We start from the raw sequence: 15,237 nt of genomic DNA, 5'->3' as shown, positions 1-15,237 counted from the left end.
GTCAATTAGCCCATCGTAATGAATTCACGGGGAATTAATAATATAGATTTCCAAGACCGCATGGACGTCAAATCAACAGGGTATATTACTAGCAATATCACTGTTAAACATTGTACAGAGTCAGTGGAAGTAGATTTTATTTATATTTTTTTGGCCGTTTTTATCATCATCATATCACACAGCAGCACACCTGCAATGCCGCTGGTGTTGTGGGTGATCATGGGCGGCGGTATTCACTTACCATCAGATGAGCCGCATGCTCGTTTGCCTCCTGTGTTGTAAAAAAAAAATATCAGTCATTTTCTGTCCACTGCTGTACATGGCCTTACCTATTTGTTCTCTTCTTAACAGGCGAATTGGAAAACGCAGTTAGGCTTTGGTAATGTTTAAAGAGAGATGCTGCTGCTCGTCCCTCGACCATAAAGTTCCCTTAAATACCTCTTACGACATCCACTGAAAAGGAAAGCGTGGCCTATTCTATGCCGGGACCACACAACGTCTATGTTTAGTAGAGGCCAATTAACGACTGAAAGATTGATAGTGACGATTATCCCTAAACAAAGATTCCAATACGTCAGAGTTACTGATTGCGTATCAATAAATCTAATTGTTCCACATGTTATCATATATACCTACTAAATACGCCTTTCGAATCATACAATCGACAGTTTGCAGCCGCCCTAAATCGTTCGTAGTGTGAACCTGACCGCCAAAGATGCGTAAAAGTGTGTTACGGATACAAGTGACATTGTTGTGCTCTTGCGTATAATTCATAATAGGTATTGTAGTGGTAGGCGGTGGTATTATAACAGTAACACTTACAATTATGGCAGGTATACAATTGTTTTAGTTTTTTTTTTTTTTAATTAGACTACATATCACCTGTCTTTGGTGTAGATGTAACAATTATATTATCTACAGACTTTTCTAATAATTAAAAATAAATTTCATACTATTGATAATTAAAATACGAAAGTTTGCAAGGATGGATAGATAGATGTTCGAAAGTCTTTCACGCAAAAACTACTGAACAGATTTGAATGAAGTTCGTCTTACGAATAGGTTATGAAATTATATATATATATATATATATATATATATATATATATATATATATATATATATATATATATATATATATATATATATATATAAATTAGTTATCCTCGGCTACAGGCATTTCAGTAAACATAAACCTAACATCTTCACCTCCTATACATGTTATATTACTTTGTATGAACCGATTTTAATAAAATTTATACGAAACCAATCTGCAAGTATATCTTTTCAGACATAAAAAGACTTTTCCTAATCGGTTTATAATTGACGGAGTTATGAAGCAATAAACATAAAAAATATAACCGCTTTGAGAACCTCTTTCCTTTTGAGGTCAATTGAAAAGAACAAATCCTTATACTAACTTGACAGCTTTCCCGTGTGGTCCCGGCATAGAATAAGCCACCCCTTAATTTCCCATTAGTGTCGTATGAAATGACTAAAAGAAGACGAGGGTTGGGCAGCAGCGTCCCTCTTAAAACGTCTCCAAAGCCTAATTGCGGTTGCCAATCCACTTGCCAAGCATGGCAACTACTGGCAAAACCCCTAGAGGGAGGCTTATGTTTAGCAGTAAACAGTTAAAAGCTGATATGGTGATGATGATGAACTTGACAGTTGATCGCGTGTTATATACTAACACGCGATCACCTTTCAAGTTAGTACAGCAAAATTTTTATGGTTTAATTTACAAGAAATAATCAGACTTAGAAAACAACGGGCAGTCTTATCGTTAAAAGTAAAAGTAATTTCTGGGCAACCTTTGGATTTTTTTTATACAACTTGGAATGGCAAACAAGCTGACGGCCCACCTGATAGAAAGTGGTAACCGTCGCCTATAGACATGAGCAGTACCATGGACATAACAGAATATACTGTTTCGCCCATAATACCTCCCCATGCGGTGCCATTCCTATGGACTCAGGTGTTATTCCTCTGTATCCAGTAAATTCACGCCATATCCCACCCTTCAAACCGAAACACAGCCATGCAAACGCAACTGCTTCACGGTTGAAACACGAGTGGAACAGAGGTACCCAAGCAACCGACTTTTGTACAGTCTCCCTCTGGTAAATAAGATAAAGAAGAATAATTATTTTGTCTTCATCGTGTGTAATCAGACCAATCATTTGTCCTTCGAGCCAGGACCAGGATATTCTTTTTTATTAGAAATTAGACGAATAACATCTAAAAGCATTATTTGAAAGCAATATTTAAAAAAACAAAATTTACCACAAGAAATCCTGCTATCCTATGAAATATGTTTCATTGTCTCCAACAATTCTTGATTTATTACAAACTTACAAGTCTATATAATAAGAGTTTCTAGAATCTTCTAAAGTTTCCCAGCGCGGTAGTCTACATACATGAAATGTCATTCTGTGGGTTTGTGTGTCAAATCGATTCGTTTATGGGACTTTGTGAATAATAAAATCACAGAAAGCTACATAAAGTTGTCACCTTATTCGACTTCGTTCACGTTTAAGCTGTATTTCTTAAAACATTACATTTCTCAAACAAAATTTAATTTGTTTAAAGATTTGTTTGAGTCTCGTAGCAACTAATTATTTTTTAAACGACTTTCAATATGTGGGAATTGTTAATTCGTCTCTCTTCTCTTCTTTCTTTTTGAAGTGGTTTGACTTCAAAACAAAGGAGGTTCTCATTTAAGTTATATATTTTTTTAATACTCGTTACCTCATAACTACGTCAGTTACAAACCAATTCATAATATTCTTTTTTATCTTTTTTTCAATTTTAAAGTTTTTTTTTGTAGAATACAATTTTTAATACTATAAACTTGAATTTTTCATTCGCATAATTTTTATTCTATTCTAAATTATTTTATTATATTGGCGACTTACGCCAATTTCTAAACCCCAATTTATTAATTATTTTTTATACATAGAAGTAGATCAACTCCAATGTTGGTTCCAAATATTAAAAAAAAAAATCGGAATTAGTAGGTTCCATGCAAATATACTGACAATAAGTTATGAGTTCTCAAAGAAGATGACATTCGCGATATTACGAAATGTTCTAATGATATTTCTTTCATCAAAACCTTTGAGTATTTTAATCGTAAAAACAATATATTTTGTACATACCTACTAGAGTTTACTGGGTTAAAATGTAGCCTATATTCTTCTCCAACCCATATACGTAGTGTATACTAAACTTCACAGCGATTGGTTAAGCCGTTATAAGGTTTACATTCGAGCTGGCCGTATACGTGATTGTTGCTTATTGCATAAAAAATAAAATACTATAAAAAACAAACCCAATCTATGGTCACAATATTTGACAAAAGAGTGTGTACTCTGAGACATAGAAGTACATAGGCTATTTTTATTCCGACCAATCAATTTGTCTATGTCACGTTAATGAAGTCGCAGATTAAATTTATCTGCATTACATTGCATATTAGGGAGTCCATTTTTTGTTACTTTAATTTAGTTTAGATTCATTATAAAATAATTATTTCGAATTTGCATTTAATATTCAACTAGATTCTACTTTCAGTATATATCGTAAAGAATTCAATGACATACATAATATATCACATATGCTTGATATTTATCCATACGAGTTTGGTATTAATATTCTTAGCAGATGGAAAAATACGCCAAGAATATTTTAAAGTGTCACTTTCTAAAATCTCTAGATTTCAATGTACTTTATATTCTTTATGCGTCTTAAAGATTTATCTGAAAACGTTACAACCGCAAGTAGATCTAAAAAGAAACAAGAAATTATTAAAGTAAGAGGCATTATAGTTATGTATATACAAATAAATAAGTAATTTATGGGTTTTTGTCCATTGTTAATTAAATTCTCATCTAAATGTGGGTGGGTTCAACTCGTGTGCTTGCAAACCTGCGAGCATGCGTGTGCGTGTGCGTGTGCGTGTGCGTGTGCGTGTGCGTGTGCGTGTGCGTGTGCGTGTGCGTGTGCGTGTGCGTGTGCGTGTGCGTGTGCGTGTGCGTGTGCGTGTGCGTGTGTGTGTGTGCGTGTGCGTGTGTGTGGGTGCGCGTGCGCGTGCGCGTGCGCATGCGCGTGCGCGTGTGCGTGTGCGTGTGTGTGTGTGTGTGTGTGTGTATGTGTGTAACTCTTAAACTGGATAAATTTTTACATACATATAAAATATATCTTGAATTACAAGGCATTCTGTTCAAATATAAAAGTATCTACCAAACGAGAAAACGTTTATATTGAACTAGGTTTTGCAGGTATCCATAGACGATTTCCATCAGGTGGACCGTCTGCTCGTTTGCCTCTCTAATTCTTACAAAAATTATACAATTTTTCTGTTTTTATTTTGCACAGATCTCTATTAGAGATAAGTTCACGTTTATTATTCACTTTATTATGTATATTTAACTCTTATTATAATTCCATTTCTAAGCTCAGTAAATAATATATAACGACAATAATTTTACATTTAATATTTAATTTCTTACTACTTCTTATTCATATAGTACTTAATAACAAATAGATTAAATAGCCAATTACGTGTCATTCATTACACTAAGTATGTAGTTAGCCGTCACACAAATTTGAACTCTTTTACTATTGACTTAAGCTTCACTATCCTTCGCAATATTTAAACTAGCGGTATCGTCGATTTCGTGCTACACTTTTATTTTCATTCGTTCACAGATGCCTTTCAAACGCTTTCACTCATATCGATGTTTGGTAATTGTGATTTCACTAATAGCGTAACTTCCTCTATGCCATATAGCATACCATACCATACGATACGGGGAATGGGATTGATAGTAATGAGGACTAACAGCCCCACAGCCAATAGTATACCATGTCAAGTCGACCTTCACGCGGTTTCGTCTGAAAACCATCGTGGTTAATTTTTTATGTATTTATTGCGATGTGCCAAGTAACCTGTTCTTAGTTTTAACCATTATTCCTCATTGGTACTCCGCCATCGTATACTGATAGCACAGGTGGAGTTATTATTACGATCCATTATAAAAAAAAAATACTATTACACTTTTTATAATACGATTTCATGAATGCCTAACTCTATATTTAAAATATTATTCTATTATTGGCACTGTAAGGTCTATTGTTGTTAAACTGTAATGTATAGGGGGGAAAAGGGATTGTTAGTAATGGGGTCAAACAGCCCTATTACTAGCAATATACCCTGTCAGGTCGACCTCCACGTGGTTCCCCCTGGAAACCATCGTGACTAATTCTAGTTTAATTCATCAGGATGTGCTTACTGACCTACTTTCATCTTCATCTGTCATCCCTCACTGGTGCCCCGCCAGTGTATACCAATAGTGCAGACGGGGTTACCATACCATTATCATCCATTAAAAAAAAACTGTAATGTATTATATATACGAGTAGTATGTCGTCTAAATACAAATTTTATTATATAAGTAAGACATAAATATAAAATATAAATATAATAGTAAGTATAAGATAGTAAGAGACAAAATTTCGAATTCTCAACGGTCACAAGCACTAGTTTCTACAAGCACCAACGACAATAATGTTCAAATATTTAAAATCTATTGTGTCTACAAAATGTCTCGCCATCTATCTCGGTGTGTTTTACTTATTTTAATTTTGTCACGATTGAAGTCGCTCTTTTTTGCGAAACTAAATCTACTGGTTCAGAAGAAAAAACCGGTCAAGTGCGAGTCGGACTTGCGCAACGAGGGCCTTGTACAAAATCATCAAGTTTATTTTTTGTGAATTAATTACCAATTTAGGGTCTGCAGATTTTTTTCTTTACTTGTGCTACATGATACTGTCTCTTGCCAATAATGATTCTAGGTTAACGGGAAGTACCCTATAGGTTTTGATTCCCTTTGCAAATGTCAAAATATGCGATATAAATGGAACATAAACGGCTGTATCTTTTGATTGCGTCAATTTAGAAGCTTAATTTTTTCACTGTTTTAAGAAAACGCATACCTGAGTATATGATATTAATTTCAACTTGATACCTTCACGCGTTCCTAAGAAAAAGGAACTTGACAGATGGACGGACGAACAGACTGAAGGACAACCAAGTGATCCTATAAAAGTTCCATTTTTTCCTTTGGAGGTACAAAATCCTAAAATGTGACGAATGAACTACAAAATATATGACGCTACCAGTATTATTATTGTATTAGATATGACGCAAATAGACTGACAAACTAATGAGTATAGAGAGGCTATTCTATTTATTTCATTATCATCCACAGAACTCCAAAATTACAGATGTATAAATATAAAATGAATGAGTAATATATTGTGTCTACGTAGATTTTATGAAACGCATCCGTGTATGAATAACGGTTTTCCTAGAGAAAGTGGTGTTGCTTGCACAATTTGTTTGTGCCTGTATTAACGACAAATAACTTTTACTTAAAACCTTATCTATGTATATTGATTCTATAAGTTTTTTTTTTTTATGGGTAAAAATGGTTTGGTAACCCCGCCTGCGCTAACGGGATACGCTGGCGGAGCACCAGTGAAGGGTGATAGATGAGAATGAAAACAGGCCAGTTAGCCTATCATGATAAATTCATCAGGAATTAACCATGATAGTTTCCAGGGAGAACCGCGAGGAGGTCGACCTGGTTGGGTATATTGTTAGCAATGGGTTTCTCAATCTCCATTACTAACAATCCCTTTGCCCCCCAATAAGTATATTAATGTCTACAGAAAAAATCTATTAACTATATAGTATTACTATCGATCCAACCCGACTTCGCACGGGTAGATATGTAGTAGAAAGATGTAGCCTATATTATTCGATAATAATGTAGCTTTTTATGGGTGAAAGAATTTTTTTAAATAGGTTAAGTAATTTTAAACTTTATCCATTATAAATCTTCTTCTTTTCATTTAAGAGTTTCCTCTTGTCGGTGCAACTAATTCATTCATCTTCTTGCAGCCAGTTCTATCCCAGGCCATATCCTTGACCTCCCCATACGACATGACACCTAGTGTTTCTTTTATCTGTCCTATATAGTTATTCCTTGGTACTCCATTATAAATAAATAATCAAGTTTCCCTTGCTCATTAAGATCCTTTAGTCGTCTTCTTACGACACCTATGGGAAAAGATGGGGTGGCACATTCTGTCTCGGGATTAGACGGCAAAAAATAATATTATGCTATAATAACCCAGATTATCGTGTGTATAGACCGCAAAGTTCATAAGTTCAAATGTAGCTAACGCCAAAAACTTTGTATAACAATTTACATTTTCTGCTAACTCATGTTACCTCATGCCTGAGAACTATTATGCCATCTTATTCTGTAAATTTACTTCCATATTCTATCCTTCCAATTGAAGAACAGATATGCAAGTTCAAGCCTTACAGTAGACACATAAATAGGGTAAAACGTACCCATGCAAATAACTCTTCTACAAAGTCTCTCGTAAACAACTTTTTTATTTATATATCTTGATAGCAGCATTTCTCATGTCAATAAATGATGGTTGATTATAATTAACAGTAACTACTGATTGAAATTAAAAAAATTCGAAGTGCTAAAATTTTGCTATCTGCATAAGTGTAATACTTAATATTACCACAATATAAAGAACTAAATTCCTATTCATATTCTACTGTTTACTCATGACCTCTGATGCGTAACCGTGTTATAGAATTACAACATTTTATAGCGGACATATGTACGTACAACAGTGCAAATAATTTCACTATTAATATTATTAAGTATGCTCTCGAAATCAAAAGTCGATCGGTCTCTTGATTATACGGAATTACATTATCTAGAAGCGACATAAAAAAAGTAAATGAAAATAATTAAAAGTATTAATAAGCCAAGAAAATGCAAGTTTAGAAAATTGTTTAGAAACAAGTTCCGTAACTGTACGAGTATCAGTATAGAAACTATATTTATCTTTACCGTGGGAATTCTCAGTATCTTTTAATCTAACCAGAGGGAGACTTTGTACAAAAGTCGATTACTTGGGTATCTCTTCCCATTCGTGTTTCAACCGTGAAGCAGTTGTGTTTGCATGGCTGTGTTTCGGTTTGAAGGGTGGGATATGGCGCGAATTTACTGGGTACAGAGGAATAACACCTGAGTCCTCAGGAATGGCAACGCATGGGGAGTATCATGGGCGAAACAGTATACTCTGTTAGGTCCATGGTACTGCTCATGTGACATTCATGTCTATAGGCGACGGTTACCATTTTCCATCAGGTGGGCCGTCAGCTTGTTTGCCATTCTAAGTTGTATAAAAAAAATCTAATATTACGAGAATAAAAGAAAAGATTTGATTAAAAAACCAAATGTTTGTAATTGACTTAAAAAATATTTAATATATTTAAAAAATTCTTTCACGCTTAGAAACCTAGATTATCAGCATGTAACATGGGTTACATTTTATTAAAAGAGGCGTGTATGGCCAATAGAGGTCGCTTATAATATTTCTTAGTTACCAATGTTACTATATATATTACGATCATCATATCAGCCGTTATCATGCCTTCTTCATAAGGGAAGTTTAGCCAATAGTTGCCACTCTTAGTAGACGAGTTGGCAATCGCAGTTAGCCTTTGGTGGTGTTTTAAGAAGGACGCGTCATCCATTTTGAACATTAAGTTGCCTAATAGCCTCCTATGACACCTACGAGAAAGTAAAGGGTGGCCGATACTCGTACCTAGACCACACGGCAAATCTTATACTTTATCGAAAATAAATATTTCTTGTTGCTTACATATCTGTAAAATTTATTTCCTTTTCGAGGGCTCATAATAGCACGACAGGGGTATGTTATTAAAAATGTAAAGCATATTTTTTTTATAATAAAAATTTAAAGTATATAAAAAAGTCTGCGGTATTTAAAAAAAGATAACAAGTAGCAAAAAGATATTTTTCGAATTCTCATATAATTATTATTTATATTATTTTGATATGAATATACGTAAAAAAAAAATATGTGACTAATACAAAATCGCAAAAATATAGTACTAATTACACTAATACCAAACTAATCTAAATTAATTGCAGGAAAAATTATTAAAAGAAGTGAATACTTCTAGCGTATTTATCGTGCATAACATAGACACACCAAAATATTCAGATAAGCTGAGAAGTCGTTTTGAGAAGTCACTTAAAAATATTAATATCTTAATAAATAATTATCTCGCAGCGCTATATCTTTGTGATCACGAGAATCTCGGCGGTGGCCGCACGCGCCATCTCTGGAAAGCGGAACGGATGGCGGCTCGCATTTTATCGGACGCTGTGTCTAATATCATAGAACTGGGGGGTTAAAATTGCTGTTTCATACGAATCGTAATACAATTAATTTCATATGCATAGACGAGTTTATGATCTATTGATGAGAGCATAATATTCTTGTTGAAATCTAAAAAATATACAGGTATGAATATGGCGTGGTCATTGTGTACCTCTGTCCCATTCGTGTTTCTACCGTGAAGCGGAAGCGGAACCCAATATATAGATATCAAAATGGGTATCCATATTACCCATGCCTCCTACATACCTCGAACTACCAACGTTTTTTTTTATACGATTTAGAATGACAAATAAGCTGACGGCCCACCTGATGGAAAGTGGTAACCGTTGCCTATAAACATGAGCAGTACCATGGACATAACAGAGTATACTGTTTCGCCCATGATACCCCCCATGCGTTGCCATTTCTGAGGACTCAGGTGTTATTCCTCTGTACTCTGTAAATTCACGCCATATCCCACCCTTCATACCGAAACACAGCCATGCAAACACAACTGCTTCACGGTTGAAACACGGCAATAACAAGGCATAAACTAAGAATACTTATAAATTACTAAGTTATAAAATTATGTAGCAACATTATATCACATGATATCACGATGTTCATTTAGTCAGCATCTAAGTATGGTGGTACTACTTTCCATTGAGCGGCCGTCTGTTAATTTGCTATTCAATAGTATAAAAAGAAGTATAAACAATTATCATAATTACACGACTGTCCATAAAAAGAGCTTAATACTTTTTTAGGTTTCATGTATGTGAGTATTTTTATTCAACTATTTGATTACATCGATGTATACAAGTAAAGACCTGAACAAAGGAATAGTGCCTTAGTCCTCAGGAATGACAACGCATGAAGGATGTCATGCGTGACACAATAGACTCTGTTATGTTCACGATATTGTTCATTTCTATAAGCGACGTTTAACAGTTTCCATAGGTGGGCCGTCAGTTTCTTTGACATTCTAAGTTACATAAAAAAATATTAGTAGAATCCTTATATCGTTCAGAATGACACTGGTTACATGTTTTTTAACAATGGTCTGTTCTTTGTCTAGTCAGTCGTGTTTTTGTATAACAAAATATTACTTTTTATTGTTATATAGAGCAACTACATACCAGTATTTTAAAAATTATGTAGTAGGAACAGTAATGAAAACGAAATTCTAAGGTATGCTTCTTATAAAACTTTAGGTGTATTCTTCATATCATCGTCATCACATCAGTCTTTGACTGTCCACTGCTGAACATGTCTCTCCCTTAGGGGCGTTTTCCAGTAGTTGCCACGCTTGGCAGGCGAGTTGGCGACCGTAGTCTTTGATGTTTTAAAAGTAACTCTGCTGCCCATTTCTTCATCATTGAGTTTTCTTAGACACCTATTACGGCACCTACAAGAAAGGAAGGGGTGGCCTGTTCTATACTGGGACCACACATCTAGGATGTATTATTGAATTAAATTATCTAAACAGTTTTAGATTTTTTTTTATATAATATAATATACTCATAAAACTTGAAAAGAAACATAACGTGGTGCATGGCGTGTAATTAATGAAGCTATAAAATATATTCCACAAGTGCTAATTGCTGGTATTACATAAAACGAGTAACAGTAATATAAAATTGCTTAACTTTCTATTACAACATAACATCTTTTTTTCATTTTCTGCTAAATATAGCATTAAAGACTCTTATTAGAAAAATTTCGCTAAATTGGATTGAGCCGTATGCTTTTTTGCCACCTCAGTAGTATAAAAAAGGATTATAAAGTATTAAACATGTATGTATATTTGTTATTTATATATATTTATTTATATATGGAAAGTTTAGTATGTATGTATATCAATTATTACCAGTACCGCATTTGAGTATTCTGACTTCCCTATGGTTGACTGGGAAAGAATGCTTTTAGCATTATGTCCGCCGTGCACACATATATGTACTAATGAATAAATAAACAAAAATCTTAAAAAAAAAAATCCCGTTACACAAACTTCGTCAGTTGTAAACCCATTTGGAAAATTCTTTTTTTTTTATCTAAAAAAATATACTTACAAATTGGTAACATAGAAATTTTATCATATATAATTCGATAGTTTAATTTTTAAATCAATGCTACTAGTTTTGCCACAACTGAAGTTAGTTTTGGAACACAATTGTCAATACAAATCAAACGAGCACATAGCTGACAGATATATCATTACTAATTCCTTTGGCCATTAATCATTAGATCCTTTATCATCAGACCAGCTCGGTAATACCATAATATTGTATTGTCACCGAACTGCACAAGTGTATAAAATTTCAGCACAAATAAATGCTGGCAATTATTTTTTATTTATGCAATTTACGAGTAGAATGGCAAACAAGCTGACGGTCCACCTGATGAAAAGTGGTAACCGTCGCCTGTAGACATGAGCAGTACCATGGACATAACAGAGTATACTGTTTCGCCCATGATACCCCCGATGCGTTGCTATTTCTGAGGACTCAGCAAACAAGTTTTGTACAAAGTCTTCCTCTGGTAAATACGAGTAGTAAATGCATTGCAAATTTTGAAGGACATATTAAAAGCAATTTAAATAAAAGCTTGAAAACAGTAGCTTGTCCTTCCGCCCAAATATTACGTATATCAAATTGCGTGACAATTACTTGAGATAGTAAAACGGAGAGGAGAGAGACAAATAAACAAATATTAATGAACCTATAGCTACTTTCTCCTTTCAGATTCTCAAGGTTGGCTGGAAGAAATTCTTTTAAGAGATAAATCCGTTTGTGTACGTTTGTATAACGAGTATAATCTAATATCTATAATAAAAGTGAATGTACAAAAGCATATATATAATAAAATAAGGAAAAAAACAAACGAACTTTCACTTTCATAATATTAATAATAATAAAATATTATTAAAATAATTATACAAGTGAAATAATAACAATATACACACATACTAGTAATTATAGACCTATAAAGATATGTAACATGTCAAACTAGATCTACCAGTTTATACCCTTCGGTGTATAACCGGTTTAGTTTTATCTTAAAGGAAAACTAGTGTCATTTTTATTATAAAAGTGTTGCCATAAGTGTGTCTGTCGGTCACAGAGACCCGGTCCGGTCATGTGGTCAGACACATTACTGTCGCGAGTCCGAGAAACATGCTGATTTTGTTTCGTATTTTACAAATGTAAACATGCCATTTCCAATGTTTAAAATATTAATTAATAATATTTTTTGTTTAACACTACCCTACCCACTCATACATCTATACCTCTTTACAATTATTTACCATGGAACTGTATTACTTAATCATTGCTGTGGATGTCTGAACTGCAGCAACATAGATTTTATTTAATTTATATATTAATTAATCTGACTTTATTGACACTCATTGTTGTAGTTTCTTTCATACATAGATTTACATTACTTACATACATCCACTTTAACTCGTCTACCTTTCTTTATAATTACAATTATCGTTTATATAATTGGAATCCGTTATTTGGAGTGCCATCAGCACTCGCCCCTGCATTCGCGTCCGGTGAAGCTGTAAAGGCCACACACGGCCAACAGCAAACACATTCAGAAAAAAAAAAAAAAAAAAAAAAAAAAACTTTTTCCTTTCAGATTCTCAAGGTTGGCTGGAAGAAATTCTTTAAGAGATAAATCCGCTGTATTTGTAACACTTAGCGTGTAAGTTATTTTTAAGAGCTGTGGAATTTTGTATTAAATAAATAAATTAATGAGTGAAAATTAAATAGTAACGCCACCTGCACTATCGGTATATGCTGGCGGAACACCAGTGAGGTATGATAGGTGAGGATGAAGTAGGTCAGTTGGCCCATCGTGACGAATTCAACATTAATCACGATAGTTTCCAGGGAGAAGCACTTGTAGGTCGACCTAATAGAGTATATTGCTAACAAGGGGACGGTCACCTCTACGTGATCCCCCTGGGAACCATTGTGCTGAATTCCAGGTGTATTCATTACGGTGGGCTAACAGACCTGCATTTTCATTTTCACCTATCATCCCTCACTGGTGCACCGCTAGCGTATACCATTAGCACAGGCGAGGTTACAATTCTATTACCATCCATTAAAAAAAACAAGGGGACAGTTCGACTCTATTACTAACAATTCCTTCCATCCCTTGAGAAAATTTTATATGAGGGGTCTTAATAAGAGCAATAGAATTCAAAACAATTATTTTTAGAAATTTTGCTAATCTGTTTATTCATTCCGGCGTTACTCAAAGACTTACTCCAAACTGGATACAGTCGGCACAAATGTGTTCCTGATGGTCTAACTTAAAAAACAACCTTTAACTGTCCACTGCTGAACATAAGCCTTCCCCTTGGAGGCTTTTCAGTAGTTGCCACGCTTGGCAGGCGAATTAGCAACCGCAGTCAGGCTTTAGAGATGTTTTAAGAAGGACGCTGTTGCTCGTCCTTCGCCTTCCCATAATCGCCTCTTACGACACCCACGGGAACGGAAGGGGTGGTCTATTCTATACCGGGACCACACGGTCATATAATAATAATAAGTATACATATATTTATTTAAATGTACTATGTCATTAAAAAGCCCGTACTATGCACGTTTGTCATTCAAATGTCTATTCTTGTAGCGAAGCAAATTTGTTATTCATTCCATTTACATGAATACTCGTATTGACACATTATTGCGATTTTTTTCTGAAAAAAAAAAAGGTGAAAGTAATTTTGTTTGTTTATTAATTTTAGCACAATAACGGATTATCGTAGGTACTAATAAAATATGTTAATAACAGAGGAGCGGTATCTAAAATTTTAAAAACGTCGAACAACAAATAAACTTTTCCTTATTTCCTATTGTCAATAATATTTCGAAAACAAATAATAGACATGTTTACTTATATTTTTATATCTAAACTTCTATTTGAACATACAGTTTTATAAAAAAAAAAAACATAATGAGTAACAGAATAAATCAACATTTATGTAAATGTAATGTAAATGCATTCTTTTTTCATGAAAGTTAGTAATATACATATTGTTTTTTTTTTTTTTTGAAAAATGTCTTTAACTTTTACTTTTAAATTGTAATCGTTAGACATAAGTAATTTATATTTTACTAAAAGTGAAGAAATTTTACAATCGTTAGCGATTTTTAATCAAATATAGACAAAAATGTAGTTTGAAAAAAAGCCGAAAAAAAAAATTTTACTATTGTTTCTTTAACAATACTCATTTTATTATAGTGTTTTAGGTTACGAATAATTATTCGTAGTGTTACGCTTTTTGTAATTTTTTATGAAAATTATACATAAGATGCAAAAATTATGATGCTGTACCACACAGATATGGCAAAATTATATTAAAGTTTTTAAGCTACTTGAAAAAGGAGGAAGTTTATTTATTTATTTATTTTTATTGTACCAATTTTAAACTTATTTCAATAATCCCATTTACAACTGATAGTATTTTCTGTCATGATTATTCCATTTCAATTATGAAGAAAATATTTATTTATTTTATTTATTCTTTATTACACAATAAAACTTTGTACAGGTGGTGAGCTTAATGCCATATGGCATTCTCTACAAGCTAACCATTAGCTTAAAACAGAAAGCATATGAAGAGCAGATTTGGTAAAAAATATGTGGCATAATTATAATAACATAGTAATTTTATTAATATAATAATAGGATCAAGTTTTTTTATTAACTTTATATTATTATTATTAGTTTATTATCTTAATTTATTGATTATTCATCAGACTACCGAACCTAAAACACTTAACGTTAACATTATTTCGATTTCAAAATCAATCTTCTTCGGAACGTTAATTAGCGTGACAAGTAATTTAAACACGAGCATTTTGTTGGTTATTCTTTTGCGTTGTCACGCGATTTTTTTTTCTAAAAAAGAATGCCAGAATGTCA

At 33.4% G+C, this 15,237-nt stretch overlaps 1 protein-coding gene across 2 annotated transcripts in view; it reads left to right on the top strand.

Moving 5' to 3' along the window:
* LOC113514516 (uncharacterized) overlaps positions 1-15,237 on the top strand; it is a 50,842-nt gene that overhangs the window by 8,206 nt on the left and 27,399 nt on the right. The gene's annotated exons all lie outside the window — the stretch shown is intronic.

This window comes from Galleria mellonella, unplaced genomic scaffold (assembly GCF_026898425.1).
Source record: "Galleria mellonella isolate WM207_F2 unplaced genomic scaffold, CSIRO_AGI_GalMel_v1 utg35, whole genome shotgun sequence".
NCBI classification, from domain to species: Eukaryota; Metazoa; Arthropoda; class Insecta; order Lepidoptera; family Pyralidae; genus Galleria; species Galleria mellonella.
Note: the sequence above shows the minus strand (reverse complement) of the source record. Positions and strands in the feature narration are given on the sequence as shown.